The sequence below is a fragment of the Sciurus vulgaris genome, assembly GCF_902686455.1.
Source record: "Sciurus vulgaris genome assembly, chromosome: 9".
NCBI classification, from domain to species: domain Eukaryota; kingdom Metazoa; phylum Chordata; class Mammalia; order Rodentia; family Sciuridae; genus Sciurus; species Sciurus vulgaris.
The window spans coordinates 22,384,909-22,407,054 of NC_136469.1; the positions used below are offsets into that span (position 1 = coordinate 22,384,909).

Sequence of the window (22,146 nt, forward strand, 5' to 3'; positions counted from 1 at the left end):
TCCAAAATATCGCAGTCAAGAAACCCCTAGGCAGGGCAGTCCTTTGTGAAGCTTGGCTTCTACATCCATGTTATCTATTCAGTTGATTTCCCAGTATTTCCACTTAAAACCGTGATCCAGATCAAGGACTGTATTGTTGCACAGGAATCAAACACTTATTTTTCTGACCTCAGGAATCCTGAGTCATGGGGATGGCTTAGCTTTTAAATATCAGAGGTTGTGAGGAAGGTATGCGATAGGCAAAGCCCTCTCCAAAGATCTGCTGCTGTTGGAGGCATTGCCAAAATCCTTACTTTCCCCTTGCTCCCCTAGCTAGAGCACCACCTATTGTTGTCTGGTGCTGGGGGAGGGGGTGCTGAGTCATTTATTCATGCTTTTTATTACCTCTTGGCTGGAATATCACCATTCATTGTTCATAAGCCGCCCAGCTTGTTTACTTTTTATAAATTACATGTAATCAAGTCCTCTTGCCGGTCTGGCTACTATAATTGGCAGTAGCCACAGAGCCAGGCTGACGAGGCTGTATTTATGCTGATGTCTCACATTCGGTTCATCTTCCACTCTCCAAGCTTTCTTGCCTCTTCCATCTGTATTTCAAAAGAAGGTGGAGAGAGAACTGACACTGTGCCTCTCCAGTCTGATAATCTGAAAACTTCCAGCTTGGGAGAATCCTTGTCTTTTGGTTTGGGAAAGGTTAGGGGTTTGGGGTAGTGGTCCTCTAACCTGAGTGCAGAACATCATCAGGGTCATGTTTAAAGTGAAGCTTCTTCTTCACTTTTTTGTTTTCTTCCCCATCTGATAGTCTTAGTAAGTCTACGTAGGGGTCCAGAAACCTGCGTTTTCTAGTGTGAATCCCCCACTGATTCTGATGTGGGTGGTCCTCAAATTACACCGGGGGAAATTCTAAATTGCCCATAGAAGGAAAAAGAAAAGAAAATTCAGTAGAAGTAACTACTTATAAAGGAAGGTATAAAAAACCAAGAATCAAACTTTAGAAAGTAACTTCGCCTTCTCTTCTGTGAGAGGAGGGAATACATTATCATATTGGAAGAAGGTAAGTTTTTAGCTTCTCCTGGCAATGGTTAACATCAACCTGTCCCCCAAAGAGGACACACTTAGGGGATGATAAAAATGACAGTTTTTAGAAAGCTTGGACTATGAGAAAGTACCCAAGCATCACCAAGATACTCAAAAGACGTTGTTAAATCCAAGAAGGTACGAAGCAGGTATTGATTTAAAAAAGAAGGTGAGTTCTGAATCAAGAGTTTGTGAATGACTTAAAGATGAAGAGGAGAGATGAAGGAGGATTAGTTCTCCACTAGAAGTTCTGGTTATTCTGGTTATTGGATCTGAAAGCATGTTATTAAGAGTCCAGATTGCCTGGAATAGTTCAAAATTCAGATATCCTTATTTTTTCCCATCATCTTTAGAGTATCTTTCTGGCTTGTGCTGGTTTTTGATTAGTTTTGAGATGTGGTTGATTGGTAGAGGAATACCATAGTGGTTCTCCTTAACTAAAGAAAGTTAAGTCCTCTTGTTTTTCGTCTCTCACTCTTTGTGAATATGTGCTTAATCTAAAGTCCACACTAGAGAAAAAGAGCAAGAGAGACAGACAGACAAACAGATGGACCGACTCTCTTTTAGGAAAATCCGTCAAGAAATAGACCAGGTAGGAATGGTTACTTAGCCCTGGCAGAGGAATAAAATAGAGAAATTTATTCCTGACTGTACCTGCTGAACTCATTGTGCTTCTAGAAAGTGCTCACGCACATGCCTTCTCTCTCTGCCCCCTGCTTCTCTCTCTTTTTTTTTTTAAATATAATTTTTCTTTAGGGGAGCTTTATTATTCTATTCAGTTACCTTGCAGAGAGATCTTGACAAAAACAAAAAAAAAAAAGGAGTTTGTTACAAAATGATGGATGGTGTTAGCCTCTGTTATTCACGGACCTCCTTACTCCATCCATCTCTGCATTAAAATGAATGTTTTCCTTGAAACACCCGCTGGACACCCATCACACTTCAGAACTTCTTACCGCGGTGGAACGAGGTTAGCTGGCTTGCTGGGCCTCCCTCCTCCCTTCCCCTCTTCTTGCCATCCTTTGGGCTCCCTCACTTATTTCTTCCTCATTTATTTGCTCAAGAACACTCTGGTCGCTCAAGTACCCTGCCCATCTGCCCACAAGATCTTCACATCTGCTTTGTCAGTGTTGAGGATCATTATTGTCATTACATGAAGTGGCCACCACACCCTCATTGCTCTGACAGTCCAGGTAAGTTCGGTTAGTAGATCACTTTGCTCCCGAAGAGAATAGAAGGGCTGTTGCCGGGCGCTGGTGCAGACCCAGAGCTGGCCTCTGCCATTGACCCTGGTGACCAAGGAGAGGTGGCGCTGGTGGCTTGGATCCTGCACGAGGGATTGAGGGCTGGGCGCAGGACGAGCTGTTTTCTCCAGGTGACCTTTCTCCCTTGCTCTCTTGTGTATTTTAAACCTTACACTTGGTGGATGTCTTTCTTATTAACCTCATGATATTCCTAATTTTTTTTTCAGATTTTTTTTTTCTGGAATCTGTTCTAATCCATAAATATATGGATTATCAATGAATATTTGTATTTGCTAAAAATAAGTATAAATGCTTTTAAGGAGAAGCATAACATCACATAGCCATCCAGCTGCAACATAAAAAGAATACTGCTTGTAAATTGTCAGTGGAAGTATTTTAACTCACAGTTTTCTTGTCTGGGTTTAACATATAAAATAAAGGGTTATTAAATATTAGGTAAGCAGATTTATCACCCTTTGCCAAGTTACTAAAAGGGAGTGCTTCTTTAGTAATTCACTGTAGCTTCTATACTGTTTGTCATTGAACTGAAATATACGTGTTTAGTCTTATAGTGTTCTAATATTTACTTATTTCTGAATAGCAAATTACAGAGATTGCCTTAAATTTCATAGTGTTTTGGGTCTTTATGTCTTTGTTTCAGGTCCTAATTTTTCATATTTCCAATATACTTAAATCTTTAACATCTGTCTACTTATTCCAGTGATTTTTAAGCAACTAAAAGGTACTCTTTCACATTTTTTAGCAAAGGTGTTTTTGCCCCCATTTGGAAAATTAGTTCTGTATTGAGAAACTCATACTCTTATTAAGGGAAACTGAAACATGGTTATTGAAATATTTTTCATCTTTCAAATAAGTTCTAATCTTGCAAACATTCCTGTTTGTTTTCACATAGAATCACTTGTGTTTTTAAACCCTATTATTTCCAAAGCAGAATAAATATTCTTAACGATGGGGCTTGTCTTGAAACACAGAAGAAAATGACTCAAGGAAATTAAAGTCCAGTTTTTCTGGCAGTATTAATCAGAGAAAAAATTTTAGTGTATTTCCTAATCCTTTTTTTTTTTTTTTTTTGGTGGTGTTGGGGATTGAACCCAGGGCCTTGTGCTTGTAAGGCAAGCACTCTACCAACTGAGCTATATCCCTAGCCCACTATTTCCTAATCTTAAATGAGAAAAATAAGACCTGTAGGGAACGTAAGCCTAAGGAGTCCTGAGTCCCAAGACCAGCTGGTTCCAGCGGGCAGCCGAAGGACCACCTCCAGGGCCCACTGGAGCTATCCCCTCATCTCCCGTGGTGGTTACGATTCTGAGTCAAACGCTTGCACATTTGCAGGAACCTTTTAGGTGCATCTCAGAGCAGTGGCAATACCGTAAATTCATCCTCCCAAATTTGTCACTTCAGTTGTGGTTTTAACCAATTTTTTTCTTGGCAAAACCAAGAAAGCAACTGCATAACATGAAATTGACCATCGTAACCATTTTTCAGTGTACCCTTCAGCCCTGCTGAAGATGTTCACATTGGTGCACCCTTGGAAGGGAAGGGGCTTTCTCCAGCCTGTCAGGAAGGCATGTACCTCACCCAGGTCTGCTCCCAGGTAGTAGGGAGTTGCAGTAGTAGGAAGTTAATTATGTGGGATTTGCTCACCTGATCCACACAGATGATCTTACTTGAGTGTACCTTTGGAAATCCCACACCCCTTTCTGCCCGAGGAAAAATTCTTTCCTGGTCCTTGATTCAGTGCTCTGTTTAATCTTGAGCATATGAGAATGAGTCACCATGGGTAAGTGTGTAATCCATTTATACCTTCCTTCCAGCTCCCCTTTAATTTTTTAGATTTAAGATGCTGGATCCTGATTTCTTGCATAGGGTCTGGTGATTTGGGGACTAATGTAGGGACGGGGAGGTGTTGATGTTTTTGGAATCATCGGTGCTTTCTGTTATGCTGCAAATGACACCGCATGGCCTGAGTTCTGAAATTCAGACTATGTGTGGAATGTCTGTGTGGAAAAAGGATGAGCAACTGCTTTTTTGGGGATACAGGGAGAAAAGAGTGAAAATTTTGAGATGGTAGGATTTTTATGGGGGGCATATTGAGATTTTTAGAATTCATCCAAGCCAAAGATGAGCAACCTCTCACTCTGTGACTTCCCGTGCACCCAAAAGACACACTTGATATTGGGCTAAAGAGATGTTGAATCTGTGTATTGACTGATAAAATAAGTGAGTTCTGCTTTTGATTTCTGTTATCATTAGCTATACAGTGTATAACCACTATTTCCCATCCAGTTTTGTGGAATGAGAAATATTTCACTGGGAAATTACTTTAGAAAAGTGCACAGTACTTGGAAAGGGCCTTGGAATCCTTAGAACACTTTTAAAAGACTGTAAATCATTAATGCTTGTTTTTATACCACTAGAGGAGTATGTTAGTGGGAGTGATTTGAACATCAAGATGAAAACCTATGTCCATTTTTAAATGCAGCATACATTTGAGCAAAGCTATTCTCCCTAAATGCTTATTTTAAATTGGCAGTTGTTCAGCCAGCAGTCAGTAATCTCACTTAGCAAGTGTTTGGCACGCCTGTTTTAACCTGCACAGGTTCAATTCACACGAAGAAAGGAAGGGTGGGGTTACATAGTGCAGGCCCCCACGTTAGCCTCATTAACATATTTTGAATAACTGTATTTGAATGTTTGCCAGCTAAGCTCAGCTTTTTGGCAGCCTGCCAACATAGCAGTGGGAATTTCTGAGAGGAGTGGAGGGATCTGAGCCTGTCGTGTTTATTATACCTTTTCTTCTTGGAAGAGAAGAATTTTTGTGTGTGTGTTATTGTTGTCTCAGGTTTATTGAAAATATTACAGCATAGCAGAAAGATCCAAATGGCTCCACGTGGTTTTTGAAATGCATCCTGGCAGTAGGCTGAGCGACCTGCAACTTGGAGAGCCTGCCCCAAGCTTCAGCATTGCCTTAGTGTCAGGATCTACTTCAGCGAACTCCTGATCCAGGACTGAGGCCTCAGGAGAAGTTTTAGAAGATGCTACTTAGGAGACTCCCCTGAACTCTCACAACAAAACAACCTGGTTGGTTTGGTTGTTTTTTTAATTAAAAAAAAAAAAAAAGAAAGAAAAAAAGTTATTTTTTAATTCTGGGTCTTTTCTTTCTGCCTCCTTTGTATAATATTTTTAAAATATATAAATATACATATATAAAATATATTTTAAAATATATATACAAAGAAGATGTGTACATACAAAATATATAAATATATACGTAGGAGATATCTCAGAAACACCTTGATGATCTGTCCTGGGTGAGATTGAGTTCCTACTCGGTCTGTTTTTCCTTTCTGGGGAATGAGTCCCCAAAGCTCTTTCTGGGAGAGCACCTGGAGAGCCTCCTCTGCAGGCCTGTCACAGAAACCAGAGTCCTGCAGAGGAGCCCTTCCTCCTGGAGGCTCAGATCCTCAGCATTGCTAGCTTTGTGCCCTGGGATCTCTCTCTGTCCAGAGATACTTTTTTGACTTGTCATTGGCAGATAACAGGCTGAAACCACAACTTTGGGTTCTAACACTAGGGAGGAGTCCGTTGCAAGGAGGGCTCTCATTGTTTCCATCCACAGGGTTTTCAAGGTAAGAAGGCCAGGTAGCAAATGCTTGATTCTCTAGTTCTCATTTTGGAAGACAAGTGCAACAGACTCAGTCACCAGAGAGCTGCTTTAAAAACTATTCACGCTGATTTTTTTTTTTTTTTCCCTGTTTACCTATTGTGATAAAGGGGTGTAGGATGACAGTCATTTGAATCTACACCAGTGTGGTGGCTTCCATAGTTTGTATCAGTTTGTAATCCTGCCTGTAGCCTACTCCTTGGGATGAAAAGATCCAGCTTGATAATTCCAACTCTCACCCTTCTATCAAACGGCTGTGAAATAATATATTAAATGTGCATTTAATAAAATTGCCAAAAGAGGGTCCACTTACCCCTTTAGGGCATTTATTTTTTCCTTTCTCTCTTCAAAGGTGGTTTATAAGTCTTAACTTTAAGTTACAGATATATATTATCAGAAACAGAAAACAATAAACTTGATCATTCTTACTTTTTAAAACCACTTTTTAAAAACTAGAACCTAGGAAAAGACTCTGGCATAGTAAACCAAGCCCAACATTTTTAATAGATATTTTAATGAGCCATATATATTTATATGTCAGTGGTGTTTGTGTGTAATAAGCTTTTAAATTTCTAGATTGAAGTTATTAAATGTCAGCTCTCTTTTGTTGAGCTGCAATGATTTCCTTTTAATTTTGTCAATATTGTGTGATTCACATATTTACACGATCACCATCTACTCTTAACTAATTGTATAAACACCACTTTGATTAACTTTTTTTAAAAGTTGATTCATAACAGACCATTTAAAAGGAGCTTCATGAAGCATTGTGAATTAATCAACACCTCTGGTTACCATTTCAGTATTTTTCCTTTCTGTTATAAAATGTTCCGTCTGTCATTTGCGGAGCTTTTCTTTTGTGTCACTTTGTTGTATTGCAGGAATACTTGAGAACGGTACCAGTGAACTGCGTATGGTATCTTTAGCATTTACCGAGGTGTTAGATATAAGATCTACTTTTCAGTAAGTACATTCATGAAACTAAAACAGTTTATTCACACACTAGTGAAACTTGAACCCTGGCCCCGGGCTCACATTTAAGCTGACAGCTTACTAATACTAATTACTGACAATCTCTCTAGCATTTGTTCATATTATCAGGCCTAAATATGAATTATTCAGGAGGTCCACCAGATTTAAAAAAAAAAAAAAACTAAATGAAATTTAAATACTTTTGTGTCCCTTTTAGTTATTTTCAGTGACATACTAGATGGCATTTGTGGGGACACAGGACTTTCCTGTTGGCTTTGGCATTATCCGCGTTTTATTATGAAGCACCGTAAGGAGACCAGGGCATGCAGAGGCTGCCTTCAGGTGTGGCGAGGTTACTCTCTGAGCCACGGTCCCAGCTCCTGCTCCAGCTTCGACTGGCTCCCTGGCTTATTTACATATTGTATAATCCAGACCGGCTTGTCCCGTTTGGTAGGTCTGTTATAAACTGCAGAGCTAAGTAAATGTGTGATCGCATTTGAAATGGCATTAGAAGTTAAACAATCCTGGAGTGATGTGCCAAGGGTCCCCTTGTCAGGTGCCCCCACACTGCCTCCTTTTCTCTGAGTGACAGGAAATAAACGAAGCTGTAGTAACACCTGCACAGATGAGTGCAGTGTGCAGGTCTAATACCGAGAACGTCCCACACTAAAAGTAGATGTTAATGACTGTGGCCATTCCTGGGCTCTGACCACAGGCAGAACCAACAAACAAAACCGGTAGAACCATGTTAATCTATCTGGGCTCACTGTGAAAGCAGTGAAGGCTGTTTGTGTCCTGCTGTCCTCCTCCCTCAGTGTGTAATGACAAGGGAACATTTGATGACCATTTCTAATGGCTGCATGGGACTCTTCTCCAGTTTTAGGGTGTCTGGGTTTCCCTAAACTTGCTTTGTCTATTAAGCTTGAGGAAGGGGGTGTCTCGTCTCCCTGTCATCCGCAGGACTGTGAGCCCCATCAGTGTTGGGCATGTCCTGTTTATCATTGGGTCACCCAGAGCCTAGATCCAGTGGTGAATGAGGAAGCCTTTCCTGGATACCTCTGTCCTCCATATTGGGCCTCTCTCTGATTGACAGGGGTTTCCGGTGCCAAAGGTGTTTGTTAAACAAGTCATGGGGCTGAGCTTCCTAGCCTTGCTGTGCTCTGGGGACTCCCTGCCTGCCCCAGTCCCCAAGACTCTCAGATGGAGGAACCCTAACGTAGAAGATCTCATTTTAACAGCAGCCTACTTTTTTCCCATGAGTCACACAAGTTTGAAATATACTAAAAGAGCCTCTTATTTCTGTCGGTCAGACAGGTTGCAGCCTGCTTGACTTTTTAGCATCTTTGGTTTTTAATGATTTTTACAGAGTACAAGAGGAAATGGCTAAATCTATATGGCCTCATGCAAGCAATCTAACTTTGTATAAATCCTGGCTTAGAAACAGAAGATTCCTTTGTCTGTCCACCACTCTTTGTTCTGCTCTGAGGTAACGAGGGAGAGAATAATCATGTATAGATCACACCAGTTTTTTAAAAATCATGACTCAGGAATTGGGAAAATCTTCAGTTTACATTCTTATGATTATGATTTTTAAACATTGCTTTTCCTGTTTTGAGTTTCTTTTTATTGTTGGAGATCAAAACTACTTTTTTCTGTGGTAATGTTTTATTTTTGAACTAAAGGTTAAAGTACCTGTATTCATGGAATTACCATCTTTTCAGTGGTTGACTGTTGAACTTTACAGAGACCTTTAGAGGGCAAAGTGGGAAATAAAATTAGGCTTAGGATAAGGAATTTTACTTGGGGCATTTTAAAAATAGTGTCAACACCACCAAAAAGAAAAAAGAGTGAAGGAAAAACTGGCAACACAAACTCTTTTTCCTGTAAGTTCCCTTTCCCCCAACCCTTGTGCTCATGCTAAAAAAAGTTTTCTTATGCGTTGCTGTTTCTCAGAATCCTGCTTACTGTGAATAAGAATTTTTTTTCCCATAGGCCAGATTTTTATTTTTCATGTGACTTCTGTAGCAATTTGGGTCTTAACTGAAAAGATTTTTGACAGAGTACATTGGTAAACATTATCGGTTCTTCTAAAAAGAAAATTTAATATGGACTTCGGTACAGTTTATGATGACTAGAACTAAATGAATCTTCTGAGGTGACTGAAGTTAATGACTCTAGAAGAAATATCAGTTCTAATCAAAGATAAAGCCTGAGAGCTTATTTCCAGCTTCCCAAGTTTCATTTTTCAATTCCCAAATAGTCTCAGCCCCAAGGACCTATGGATTTAAGATTTCTCAATCCAACTAACACAAAGTGATGCTCCTGACTGAGCCCACTTAGAGGGATGGATGGTACCACTCTTCCTTGGGGAATAGTTAGGCAGAGAGATAAAAATTCATGTTTTTTGTCGGGACCTCTGTTCAATAAGAAACTGTCCAATACACAAGGAAGTAACTGGATTCTTTTGAAGGGGAGTGCTGCTGGATCTATTGGTCTGATAGGCCAAAGTAAAGTATATTTTAGGTTTTTGCTCTTTAAACAGCATGGTGATGTATTCATCCTCATTCTTTTTAAGACATTATTTCAGAAATACCAATAACATCTTGCTCAGCGGCTTACTGAGTCTCTGACTTCCTGGGAAGATTTCACTGTGCTTGTTTACTCTGTAAATCTCAACCATGGACTTTGACCAAAAGCAATAAAGTGTTACCTGACTTGGCATTATCAGTCAGGATTCTTGGTTGTAGGCAACAGAAACTCTGACTAGTTTAACCAGAAAAGGAGTTTATTCAGTATCCTAGGTAGCTCCCAGTCTCTCTGGGAAAGGTGAGAATCTGTCTTGGAAGCTTGTCAACTGGGAACAATGCTGCTGGACTGGTCCAGGGAATGTACCACAGTTGCCTCATGGGTCATGAACATAGGCCCCCACATTTTCCTTACCAACACCAGTGACACAGGCTGCCCCTGGAAACTGCATTCTCTGCCCCAACCTCTGACCCAGGTTTCTATCAAGATCTCGCTTCTTTTAACTGCTTGAGATTGAAAATCTGGAATGGATTTGTTTAGTGGAGCCAGTGGTACCTGATATAGTGCCCGCACTCTGCTAGCAAGGGTGGCCGAGAAAGCAGTTATCTGGAATTCTCCGCTTTTGTATTATTGGAGTTACTGATATTCCAAACATAGGAAGGGGGAATTCAGATGTTAGACAACCCAAAAGAATGAGGTAATTCCTCTGTATGTGGCATATTGGAGTTAGAGGTAGAACAAAAAATTAGAACAAGAGCATCTTGTAATACGTAAAATTGTCTGTTAATGATGGTAATGAGAAAAAATGTTGACAGAATCCATACTTTTTTAGTATTCTCATAATAGCTGCATCCACAGATATAACGGAGCAGATCTCTTTTTATTAAACAGCTGTTATTTGCTGGATTTTTGTTGTTTTGTTTTAATAAATGCATCCATCTTGAAAAGTAGATGTTATTGTCCTCATTTTTATAGGTAAAGAAACTGAAGCTGAGAGTAGCTTCTGAAAATTACACAGCTAAAATATGGTGTCACCAAGATTCAGCCCGTGCTTCAGAAACCTCTGCTCTTGCTATCAAACGAGGTTCCTCCTCACAGAAATCTTATGAAAGAGCACCGATAACCTCCCTGATTTAAATCAGAAACTCTTTTTTTTTTTTTTTTTTTGGTACTAGGGGTTGAATTCAGGGGCACTCAACCACTGAGCCACATCCTCAGCCCTATGTTTTGTATTTTATTTAGAGACAGGTTCTCACTGTGTTGCTTAAGACCTCACCATTGTGAGGCTAGCTTTGAAATCGGGATCCTCCTGTCTCAGCCTCCTGAGCCACTGGGGATTACAGGTGTGTGCCACTGAACCCAGCTAAATCAGAAAGTTTTGAGGGTGCTTCTGCATCATGTCCCTTAATGCATCATTGCTTACTGTTTATCATGAGTTGTGAGTCCCTGCTAAACCCAGGAAGATGACTTAGGACCAGCACTGCAGATTCTGGCATCATAGAATGGAAGAGTCACCCAGTGCTTTGGACATCAGTGAGGTTGTCTGGAAGGAGTTTGTAGAGCAAGAGATGGTGAGACCTAACAGAACACTACTTTGGGGTTTAAGTCAGAAAGGGAGGAACCAGCAAAAGATTGAGTGTTTTTGACTTGGTAGAAGGAGAACCAGAAGAGAAAACTGTTCAGGGGAGCTGAAAAGCATAGTTCAAGAGGGGAAGTGTGGACAGGAGCCAGGTGCTCTGGGAAGGTGGCTCACAGGTCATTGGAAGGGACCAGCCAAGCAGGAAGTTGGGGCAGCCTTGTGTAATTCAAAATTGTGTTCTCTGGCCCTTTCCCTTCTCTACTTCTGCCAAGAGGTTCAGCGATAGAAAGCCCACACTATTCTGGGTTCCTATACTCAGTGGACACATGCTATTTTGTGTTTAAATTTTGAGTTCTTTTTTTAATGTAACTTTTAATTCCCTTTTTATGGTGCTCTGGTTTTGGTCTTTGGGCCACACCTCTGTCATGAACCGTTTACATGAACTAGGGTGTTTCCTGTATCCCATTCTAGAGTCACATCTGTGCTTTAGAGGCCACCATCCCTCAAGAATAACAGATCTGTTATTTTATATCTGCCCACATGGAAGCCAGTCTGCCACTTTCCTTCCTACGCACATGGCCTTGTGAAATCTTCCAGCCATTTATGCTATTTGTTTGTCTTTTTTTTTTGCAAATCAAAAGAGCTTAATGTTACCTTAAAGCATCATTGTAATTAAACTTCAGAAAGGGTAGTGATTAAAATTTAGCTATTTACAGTTTGCTAATTCCTCCCTTTGAGAGAACCTCTTTGGGCATAAAAATAGTCAGTTGGTCCCTCTTAGAATCAGCTAATATGTATGGCGGGCAGATTCTCTCTTAGAATCAGCTAATATGTATGGCGGGCAGATTCTTACCTACACTGATCATGGATGAACTTTTTTTTCCCTGTCATTTTTAACTGAACAATGTTATTTGCAAGACATTCACATTATAATAGGTATTCCAAGTGATCTAAAGAAGATTTAAAGTGTGCAGGTAGATACGGGTAAGTTCTATATAAATACTGTACCATTTCATATGAGGGACTTGAGCATCCACAATTTTGGGAATCACGGAGGGTCTTGGAACCAATCCACCCAGGATACTGAGGAATGACGGGAGTCACAAGCAAGACTGAGAGGATTTCTGAAGGGTTATTGAAAACTGTGGAGAAAGTTGGATCTCCATTGGGACATATCTTCCTGGGTGTTAACCGTCAATGTCTGGAGTGGGGTCTGCCTTGGGTGGCCCTGAGCACCCTCGAGCGAATCTGGATCACACCCCGCTTCTCCTTGGTTCCCAGGTGATGAAGATTTCCCTCCTCTAGGCCTTTGTCACCGCCGCCCCAGTCCCGTGTGGGTTCCTTCTCTTCCCCCAACCCCACATCAGTGCTGGTTCTTTCTTTCCCGTACTGGTTGGCATCAAGAGTTGTAGAAAGGTGTGGAAGAAGAGCAGACCAGAATGAAAACTCTCCCTGGGTCTACTTTTTAATCGTTTCTGTTCCTTATTCCCCCCTCTGCTACCCCGAGATGAAACGGGTGCAGACGGAGGAGGAGGGAGGGGACATGATACCTAACATTGATCATATTCTTGTCCTTTTCTGCTCATACCCCTGTCTTCCCCTGTTCACCCTCGTCCTCTCTCCCTTCTAACCATTCAGCGTTTTCCTTCCTGTTAGATCGTAAGCTCCAGAAGGACCAGGGCTGTGTCGACCAAGGAAGGGTTCATCCCCTGGGGTCCCCCAGTATTGAGCACAGGGCCTCACACGTGCGGAGCATTCAGAACAGGCTTGCTGGGCTGAGATCGTGGCCCAGGGGCAGTGTGTTTAACGTGTGCAAGGTCTTGGCTTTTATCCCCAGTACCACCACCTGCAGGGCCCCTCCCCCCCCCCAAAAAAAATTCTTGCTTGGTGCATAAGGACTGGAGGGAATAAGCCATGATTTCCCTCTGCATCCTTCTTAGCAGCTTTTATCCTGGACTGGCCTCTCACCCAGGTATCCTTCCATCTCTAATCTTGAGGGGCCTCTTTCCGGGGCAGCAGCAAGAAAACAGTTCCCACAGTGGGTACTGAGTGCATGTTTGCATGGAGCATTTTTCCACATGGTGGTTTGTGTCTGCCAGGACTCTATACTTACGGAAGCTTTGTGGGCTGACCAGAGAAGTGAACGGTAATGGGTAACATTGCTTCAGTGGGAACATGCATTCCGAGTTCAGATGAATCCACATGCAGGCACACTTTGGGATGACAACCTATCCATTAGTTGAGGACTGCCATTACCGTGTTGTTCTATTCAGGCTGTTACTCATTACTAATAATGAACAATGAGCCATTTCTTTAGAGAAGGACCAGAGCCAGATTCTAAGATTATAAATTATTACATTAAAATGGATTTTATTCATCCAACAAACATGGGTGGTTCATTTTAAATGCATTTATAGAGCACACATGCTAGGCTTTGTAGGGAAAGATTTGCACGTGAATAAAATAGAGACTTTATCCTGGGGAGGTCACAGTCAGATTTCCCTTTAAATAACAATTGAACTCATATAGCCTACAAGGTCACTTCCCTCTCTGAAATTTGGCAGTTCGGTGATTTTTGAATTGCTGTATTCGTTTGCTTGTTTTCTTTGTCATATGGTTCTGTTATCAATTTATTTTTAGATGAGAATGGAGAAAGCACCTTGACATGATGCACCAGGAACAATTCATAGCACCAAGACCATTGTAGCTTTTATGTAGTTTTAAATGTGTCATTATTAAGGATGTAAAATACAGAAGCAAACAATTTATTTTTACTCTTTTTATCATAAAAAGAGGAGAGCTACAAACATCAAAAATTTAACATAAAAATAAAACAGTAGAGATTTGACTCTTAAAGTCTTAAGTATCCTGCAAGGATAACATGCATGGGTGCTGAGAATGTACATTTTATTTTATTTTTTGTAAATACTTGCCTGTAATTTTCAAACTTTTTGTAGTGATAATGTGTTATTACCTCATTAGCACCATAATGTACATGCACGTAGGCAGTGTTTTTTCATATAAGTACAAATATTTCAGTAACATGTTTCTTTCTCAAGATTGGTGACCCACAATCCCTCTCTTCCCCAGCGTATCTTAACTTAGTACCTGGGAGCTAGAATGTGGGAAATTTGTTTTTTGTTTTGTTTTTGCAATGCCTGGGATTCAACTCTAAGGTCTCTCACATGCTAGGCAAGCATTCCCCCAACCCAAATGTGGGCAATTTGGATGTTTATGTAGGAAGTTCTGCAGGTACTTAAAAAGTTACTCAGAACTCCCTGGAGTAAAACAATAAGCCTTTTCTGAGTTTTCTAAATTGTCTTGAGCTGTGTGGAAGTCATTGTCTATCTTCAAACTGGAACAAGTTATCAGGTGGTTAATTTTAAATCTGGTTTGAACCACATATCCACTACTGGTGGATCTCTTTTATTTTTAATTAATGTCTGTAATTCAAGTAATTAATTAACTTTTTCTGGCAGGACCTGGAGAAAAATAGTCACTATTTCCAATTTGGAGGATTTCTTATAGTGATCAGTATCTGCACATAGTACATAGTCCCTGAATTGGTACTTAAACTTGAATTTGTAAATATACTTCAGAGTGTTCTTTTTCCTTCTCTACAATAAATACTAATAAACTTCATGTTTTATTACCTTGAGAGTTTCTTATAATTTTGGCAATTTCTTTTAATGTAAACATTCCAGTCTGTAGTTGGAATCTGGTGCCCATAATTATGGGAAATCGAAAACTTACATAAGGAGTACGTCAGTTTTAGTGAAAGAACAATCCAGAAAGTATTTAGTAATTTGCTCCTGTATTCTTTGCTGTTTTATTTAATACAGAATGATATCTCATGCATATGTACATAGAAGTATTTATGTTTACAAAAAAAGAGATCATTAAGGTTGGCAGGAATCTTGAATTTGTAACTGGGTGCATATTAGCTTGGTTTAACTGGTATTTACTATTTTGTAATTATAGAAATTAAAAGTAGAGAGACTTTCACAAGTGCATTAGAAGATTGTATTTAAGTAAAATTTCTGATTTAGGGGAAAAATCAATTATTACAAAGTAATGAATCAAATTTAAAATGAGACGAATTCTTTTCTTTATAACTGGCATATAATTTCTACACAATAAATGACAATTTCATTTATGGCAAAGAAGCCTAACAGATTTAGAAAGTCGAGACAATGTGACAAAGTCTGGTTTGTACATTGCAAGGCACTTTCCTTCTGTTTGTCCCTCAGTTATGTTTAGATAGTATGTAGTTGAAAAGATTTTTGTTCTTTAAACACAGTTTGTCCGATCTTTTTCACTTTCATTTGCTTTACAAAATGAACATTTAATTGAGCTAGATTTTTTTTTAAATTTTATTTTATTTTACTTTATTTATTTATTTATTTTTGGGGGTTCTGGGGACTAAACTCAGGGGCACTCGGCCCCTGAGCCACATCCGCAGCCCTGTTTTGTAGTTAGAGGCAAGGTCTCACTGAGTTGCTTAGTGCCTCGCTGTTGCTGAGGCTGGCTTTGAACTCGTGATCCTCCTGCCTCAGCCTCCTGAGCTGCTAGGATTACAGGTATACACCGATGCACCCAGCCAAGCTAGATTTTTAATGCTTGCAGTGGGTCAAGTTTTGTTATACTCTAGTGTTTATTTGTTTTTTCCCCTGAGTTCATTGTGTGTATCAAAGCAGAAAATGAGAAATTTACAGTGAGGGCTGGGAGGGTGGCTCAGTGATTGAATGTGTGTTTGGCATGTGGGAGACTCTGGGTCCCATCCTCAGCTACATAAACAGATAAATAGTAAATATGACTCAGGTATAGATATAGGTACATAGTAAATATGACCCAGAAGAGGAAAGAGAATGACTTTTGATTTTCATATTTAAAAAATTTTCATGTACTTACGGACTTACCATCATGACTCTCCATAAAAAAGAAACCCCATGGTGATTTGCAGCTACACCCCAACCCCCGCCTTCAGCCATGTAATATTTTTATAGTTCATGTGTGTGGTATCAGTTTCATTCCTTGTCATTATTAATTAATATCCCATTGTATATAAATATATCACAATTTATCTATCCTGAGTGAATTCAGCTGGATTTTGGATTGAAAGTTTCACGATCCCCTGTCGTTTTCCCAGGCTTGTTTCTCTTGCCTCCCGCTGCCCATGTCTCATGTCTTCACTGTGCTATATTCCCTTCTTCGAGGACTATCTCAAATGCTACTTTTTATGAATGTTTTGCCCTTGATCCATTAGTAATGAGTAGTCTCCTTTTACATTCCCACATGCCACAGTTTCAGTGTGGAGTTTTGCTTCTTTATATACTTGTCCCTCATTCCAGATTCTAATCCATAAGACAGAAACACTTCTGTTGCTGTCAGAAATAGCTTTGTGAATAACCAGCAGTCAGTAGTTTTTAGGTTAATGAATGAGATGAGTGGAGATCACCTGGGTTATACAAGATGAGGTTTGAAACACATAGACAAATTGATGGTTATTATTTCTAGTTGGGATGCCACAAAACTCCATCTCAGGAATTGAGAAAGATAATTACACTATGGGGAAAACTAATGTTTTTGTTGTTCGTGTAGTGGTCTAGTGTGCGGCACAGGGTTGGAATTCAGTAAATGCTGGTTGAACTGGACCCAGTATTTGGTAGCAGGACTGGGGAAATTTTCAATGTCTTTGGAAAGGAAATTTTTGATTTTTTTTTTTAAATAAATAGAATGCCAAGTTTAAACGGAAGAGAGTGAAAACATATGTTGGTCAAATGAGGAAAACATGCAGAGCCCCAGAGCAGTTACTTTTTACTTTCTTAAGAGATGTCATATTTAGATGCGACCATTTGGATATGGTCGGCAAATGTTTGTGTTTTTTTTTTCCTTTTGCTTCCAGAGGAGGCAGTTCCAGTGACCACTGAAGCCTTAGTAAGTTCTCCTCTGAGTTCGAGGGCTGCGGGTTCATCTTCTTTCTCTACCGAAGCCGTATCTGGACCCACCTTAAGTCAGGTGGAGTTGCAGATCTGGAGGAGGGTCTTTAATGAAGTTCCCAGCAGTCTTAGGGACAGTGTGGAGGGGCTTTGAATCTGAGCTGGTGTTTTTAGTTATATACTTGGGTTTTTTGAAAACAAAGAAAGATATTATTGGTAGGCCCTAGATTTGAAGTGGGGGTGGGGGGGAAGTATACTGGTTCTTGTGAACATGGCAGAGAATTTTGTCTGTTCTAATGCTGAGTCCTTTCTGTAGTCAAACATCAGAGAAAGGGCACCTTGGGTAGGACCACAGCCCAGTGTTGGGAGAGATGAGCAACCAGATTCTTGGGGTTCTGGTATCTGTTTTCCTCATAGTAGGTGTACTCTTCTTGGACTGTGCTGTTTTGGGAGTCAATGATGCTGATTGTGAGTGTCTGAAACTTAGATATTTGAACAGTTTATAAACATATCCTAGTAGAAATTATACCAGTTTTATAGCTTTCATTTTTTATTATTATTATTATTTTTTTTTTTGCGATACTGGGGATTGAACCCAGGGCCTGTGCATGCAAGACAAGCACTCTACCAACTGAGCTATCTTCCCAGCCCTATAGCTTTCATTTTTATCTTCCACATTCCCACCCTGCATTACTACAGATATGCTTAATTTCTATAAACGCCTACAATTTAAGATATTTTAATTATGTGGAAGTAGTTGTTCTTGGCAGTAAATCGCTATGGAGATTCTTCTGTGTATTTTGCACAGTTCTTGAGTTTTTTTCTTTTTGTTTATGATAACTTTAACATTATGTTTATTTTCCTTTGTCTAAAGTCATCCAGTTTTGTGTGTACTTTTCTTGCCTGATCTTTTGTTTGCTTGATCCTTGCTATGACATGAGGCCATATAAAGAAATACGAACCCTTACCAAATATCTTAATTCATTGTAGGCCACTATGTCTATACTATAAAAGACAATGTTTTCCAAGTTGGTACACTAATGAGCTAAAAATCAAAGCAGGATGGAAAATATCCTGTTGTTCTACTAATTCCCACAGAAGGTACAGCCTTCATAATAAAGATGAAAAAGAGAAGCTCAGTGGTGTTTGCTCTTTCATTAACTCATTTCTGAAGGAGGAGCATCGTACACACGTGATTTCCTGATTCATAACATACGTTCATGATTTCCTCTGGGCTTTCGGTGCCCAGAGTCTGATATTGTTGCTGGGTAGCCTGTCGCTGCTTCCTGTTTCTCAGGAATGAGTGGATGGGAAGCCAGATGCTGCTTCACCTGGGAATTGCTATGGGATCACAGGATATCCAACTGCTGATGTAGTTGTGCTGAGACAAGACTCATAAGTTGGGATCCGTGCATGCCTTGTGTCTCTCCATTGTCATGACAGAGCTGTGCAACAGAATTTTCCAAAACCAAGTGTGCCCCCTCCCTTTGCATGTAAGTGTTCACATAGACACTAAACTGGTTGAACAACAACTCAGGTGTTGATCAGGGCCACTGATCTGTGGCCTCTAGGGAGACAGATAGGATCCTCAAGTTAGATAATGTGTTAGTTGGCTTTTTGTCACTGTGACAAAATACCTGAGGAAATCAACTTAAAGTAGGAAAGATTTATTTTGACTCACAGTGTCAGAGGTTATAGTTCATGGTTGTTTGGCCCCATCACTATGGGCCATTAGGGAGGCAGAACATCATGGTAAGAAGGGTGTGGTGGACAGCAGCTCACCCCAGGGCAGTCATGGAGCACGGAGAGGAAGGGGAGAAAATATACCCTTCAAAGACATGCCCCTGGTGATCTCCTTCGTCCAACTAGGCCCTGTCTCCTAAAATTCCTTACCCGATTGCACCACAGGCTGGTGACCAAGGTTTTGGCACATATCCTCCAGGAACATACCAGATCCAAACTGTAACAGATAGGTGAGGAATGATTCATGAAAAGACTACACAAATGGAGGACATGGTGAGAATACAAGGGCAAGTAGGCGTGGCTGGCGAGGGCCAGCACCTCTGCCTGAAGAGAAGAGGAAGGCATGTCATAAGACACAAGTGAGAGATGGCCATGAAGAAATGGCTGCCTGTGGAAGCTGGGATCTCCATCATGGCATGAGGACATCCATTGAGAGCATACAGGGTCACAGCCAGGGAATCAGTCCCCTGACTGCAGGCTCCTCTCCTGATGATCTGCTGTTGGCCAAGCCCACCTGAAACCCAGAGAACCAGGATGGATGCAGTCCTTCAAGTTCAATCTCCCCAGGCTCAGAGCTGCATAGGAATCGGGGCCGAGTAGATCTGAAGGGGAAAGTGGAAACTGTCCAGCACAGATGTCCTATGGAATGGGACGTCCCTGTCAGCCCTGTCGATATTACAGAACTCATTTCACTGAAGAATCATTAACTTAAAATTTTTTGAAGTGACCAACATTAAGACTCAAAAATATGTGAAGTGATCCACGTTTGAAGTATAATACTGCCGTCCCTTCCATACTGACCAGGACCTGTTCTCAGTGCGGGGTCTTGAGCCATGAACAAGACCAAACCCCTGCCCTGGTGAAATTTGCATCCTCGTAGATGAAGACTGCCGTTGAGCAACCAGATATGTAATGTGATGTCTGCTGGTGATAACTGCTGAAACCAATGGCATCTCACTGTGGTCACAAGAGAAAACTGTGGTTTAAGTTGGGTTTAAATTCATTGTGAGTCAACCATGTGATGTAGTTGCCAAAAAGCCTGATTCCATCTCACGCTGGCTGCATGGCGTGCCCAACCTCACAGGTCGGCTGCTTTCTTACCACCAAGCCAGACCCCAAGTACTGCATTTACATTTTGGAGAGACATTGACAAACCGGAACTTCTTTAGGAAATGTCTCCAGGATAGCCGTTTAAATAGTTGAAGAAAGCCCTCCTCTCCTCACAGAACATTCTCTAGGCTAACTCTTCCCGGTTTTGTCAACAGTTTCTCACATGGCATGATTTTAATACTCCTAACCGTCCCAGTCTTTCTCCAGATAATTAATTTCCTCTTAAAATGCTGCTCCCGGGGTTTAAGTCGTTTTTCCAGATGTGGTTTCCACGTGGGTAAAGCCTGCTGGCCTGTTGGTTCCCTTGATCTGGTTATTTCATTTTAGTAATGCAGTTGAGAATTGAAACAAAGCAAAAACCCAAACAGCTGTGTCACTTCTGATCTTCCCTGTAGAAGTACTGCTAAGCGAGGTTTCCAGCATTTCTGTTTGTACGATTTCCTGCTAAACTTAAATTTAGCGCCCAACGTCTCTCTGTTAAAACATCCCTCACTGCCAGCTTGCGTTCTGCACCAAAGTCTTGTCGTTATTGTCTCCATCTCACTTTGTGTCACCTGCCATATTAATAAGCACATTCTTGAACTTCATCCACGTGATTAATATAATTGCTTAATTAAAAAAGAAAAATGACACCAGACCATTCCTTCAGGTGACAGCAGCTCAAGTCAGTAATACAGCCTCTCCTAGAAAGGTATTGGCAAAGAAGGGTGAGCACCTATCTGTGTCATCCATTCCACATGTCTTCGTTTTATCCAGATAGTATCCAGAAATATAAATGCATTCTGTTCATGGCATTTCCATCTGCTGCCAGGCCTATCAAAAGCCATAGCAGGATAATAGGACATTTGAAGTATAATAGGCAGTTGTCATCCCCCCAAACCTAAGTCCTCACAATCTGTCTCCTTAAAAAACCAAGGTTGACTTTTGTTTGACCTGTTCCCAAGCTTGCCCGTCAGTGGTTTATCTTTCATCTTTTCTGGCACCTCTCCTTCACACGTAGAGACAGGGGCTAAGGTTGCAGTGTGGCCACTGTTTCTAGAGGTCTTTGTTCCCTCCTTTCAGGATGGGCCACTGCTTCAGTTCTGATCAAACCTGGAACATAGAGGTAAAGTTGAATAGTTCTGCCTTCTGATTTCTCTGAAAGATCACCTTCTTCCCAGGCTTCTTTATCTTGCTTCTGAAAAGCTTAAGAGAGTGGGCGAGTGGAACCATGTGTCATGGCGACCATCGCTGCTCGTGGCTAGTCCTGGGCTCCATCTAGCCTTCCTGACGTTCCTGCAGGGAGTGAACTCTTGCACTCAGTGATGGACCCAAAGCTTTAGCACATGTTTTTGGTTTGGAGTTTAATCTGTGAGCTCCCTGTAAGACTGCAGTGTTTTCTTTTATACACTCCTGGTTTATGGGCCAGAATCAAGATAGGGAAAGTGTTGACCTTATTCTACCTGGGTTGGCATCCTGTTTTATAGGATTTTCTAGATTAAATATATAACGTCTTAACTCTGCCCAAAGGCCCAAGAGCCCATAGCCTTTGCTGGGAATGTGACATTCATAGGGAGACTTCTGTGAGCAGCCTCTTGCCTTGTGCATGGGTTGATCATGGCAGACCTCTGAAGTCAGTGACTGTCACTGGGGGTGCGTATTGGCTGTGAGTACGAGACACGTGCTTATGCTGATTGGAGGATCCGTGCGTTAGCCAAGTTTCTAAAAGAGAAGCTGTTTAACGATTTCTCTTGCTTTTTGTGTGCTGCAGAGAAAAGGCTAAATCCCATCTGGTGTACACTATTGTGGGAATCTTAGACTTTCGATGCATAAACAGAGTATGTTCGGGTTTTCTAGATCTGCCATTTGCTTAAATGTGTTTTTTGTGGATTTCATACCAAGTGCCTCATTTCTTTGCTTTTGAATATAACTGCTTTTTAGTTGACTAAAAATATAGCAGTTAGGGCTGGGGGTGTAGCTCAGTGGTAGAGCTTGCCTGGCATGCGTGAGGCCTTGGGCTCCATCCCCAGCGCCGCAAAAAACAAAACAAGTAGTAGCAGCCATGCTTATGTTTACTCTCTGTGGCTGTCACGGGGTTTGTGTGGGTATCATTGTCTAACCGAGGTACTACGCGGTCTTCATGGCTCTGGTGAACGCTTGTCTTGGTTTTTACTGTTCTCCTGGGGGAACTCACTTTCAGAAATGTCTCAGTGTGGAGGAAAAATTGTATGACTCCCCTGGATGTGTCCCAGCGTATCCTAGAAAGCAAGCGTCTCCCTCTGTGCAGTTGTT

General features: G+C 41.0%; 1 protein-coding gene across 5 annotated transcripts in view; it reads left to right on the plus strand.

Annotated features, from left to right (window-relative positions):
- GAB1 (GRB2 associated binding protein 1) overlaps positions 1-22,146 on the plus strand; it is a 119,231-nt gene that overhangs the window by 13,213 nt on the left and 83,872 nt on the right. The window contains exon 1 of one of the 5 annotated variants that reach the window (XM_079154144.1): positions 2,292-2,452. The exons of the other annotated variants lie outside the window; for them this stretch is intronic. The gene's annotated coding sequence lies outside the window, so the exon portion shown is untranslated. Of the gene's footprint in view, positions 1-2,291; positions 2,453-22,146 lie in introns of those variants that run through there. 5 annotated transcript variants of the gene reach the window in all.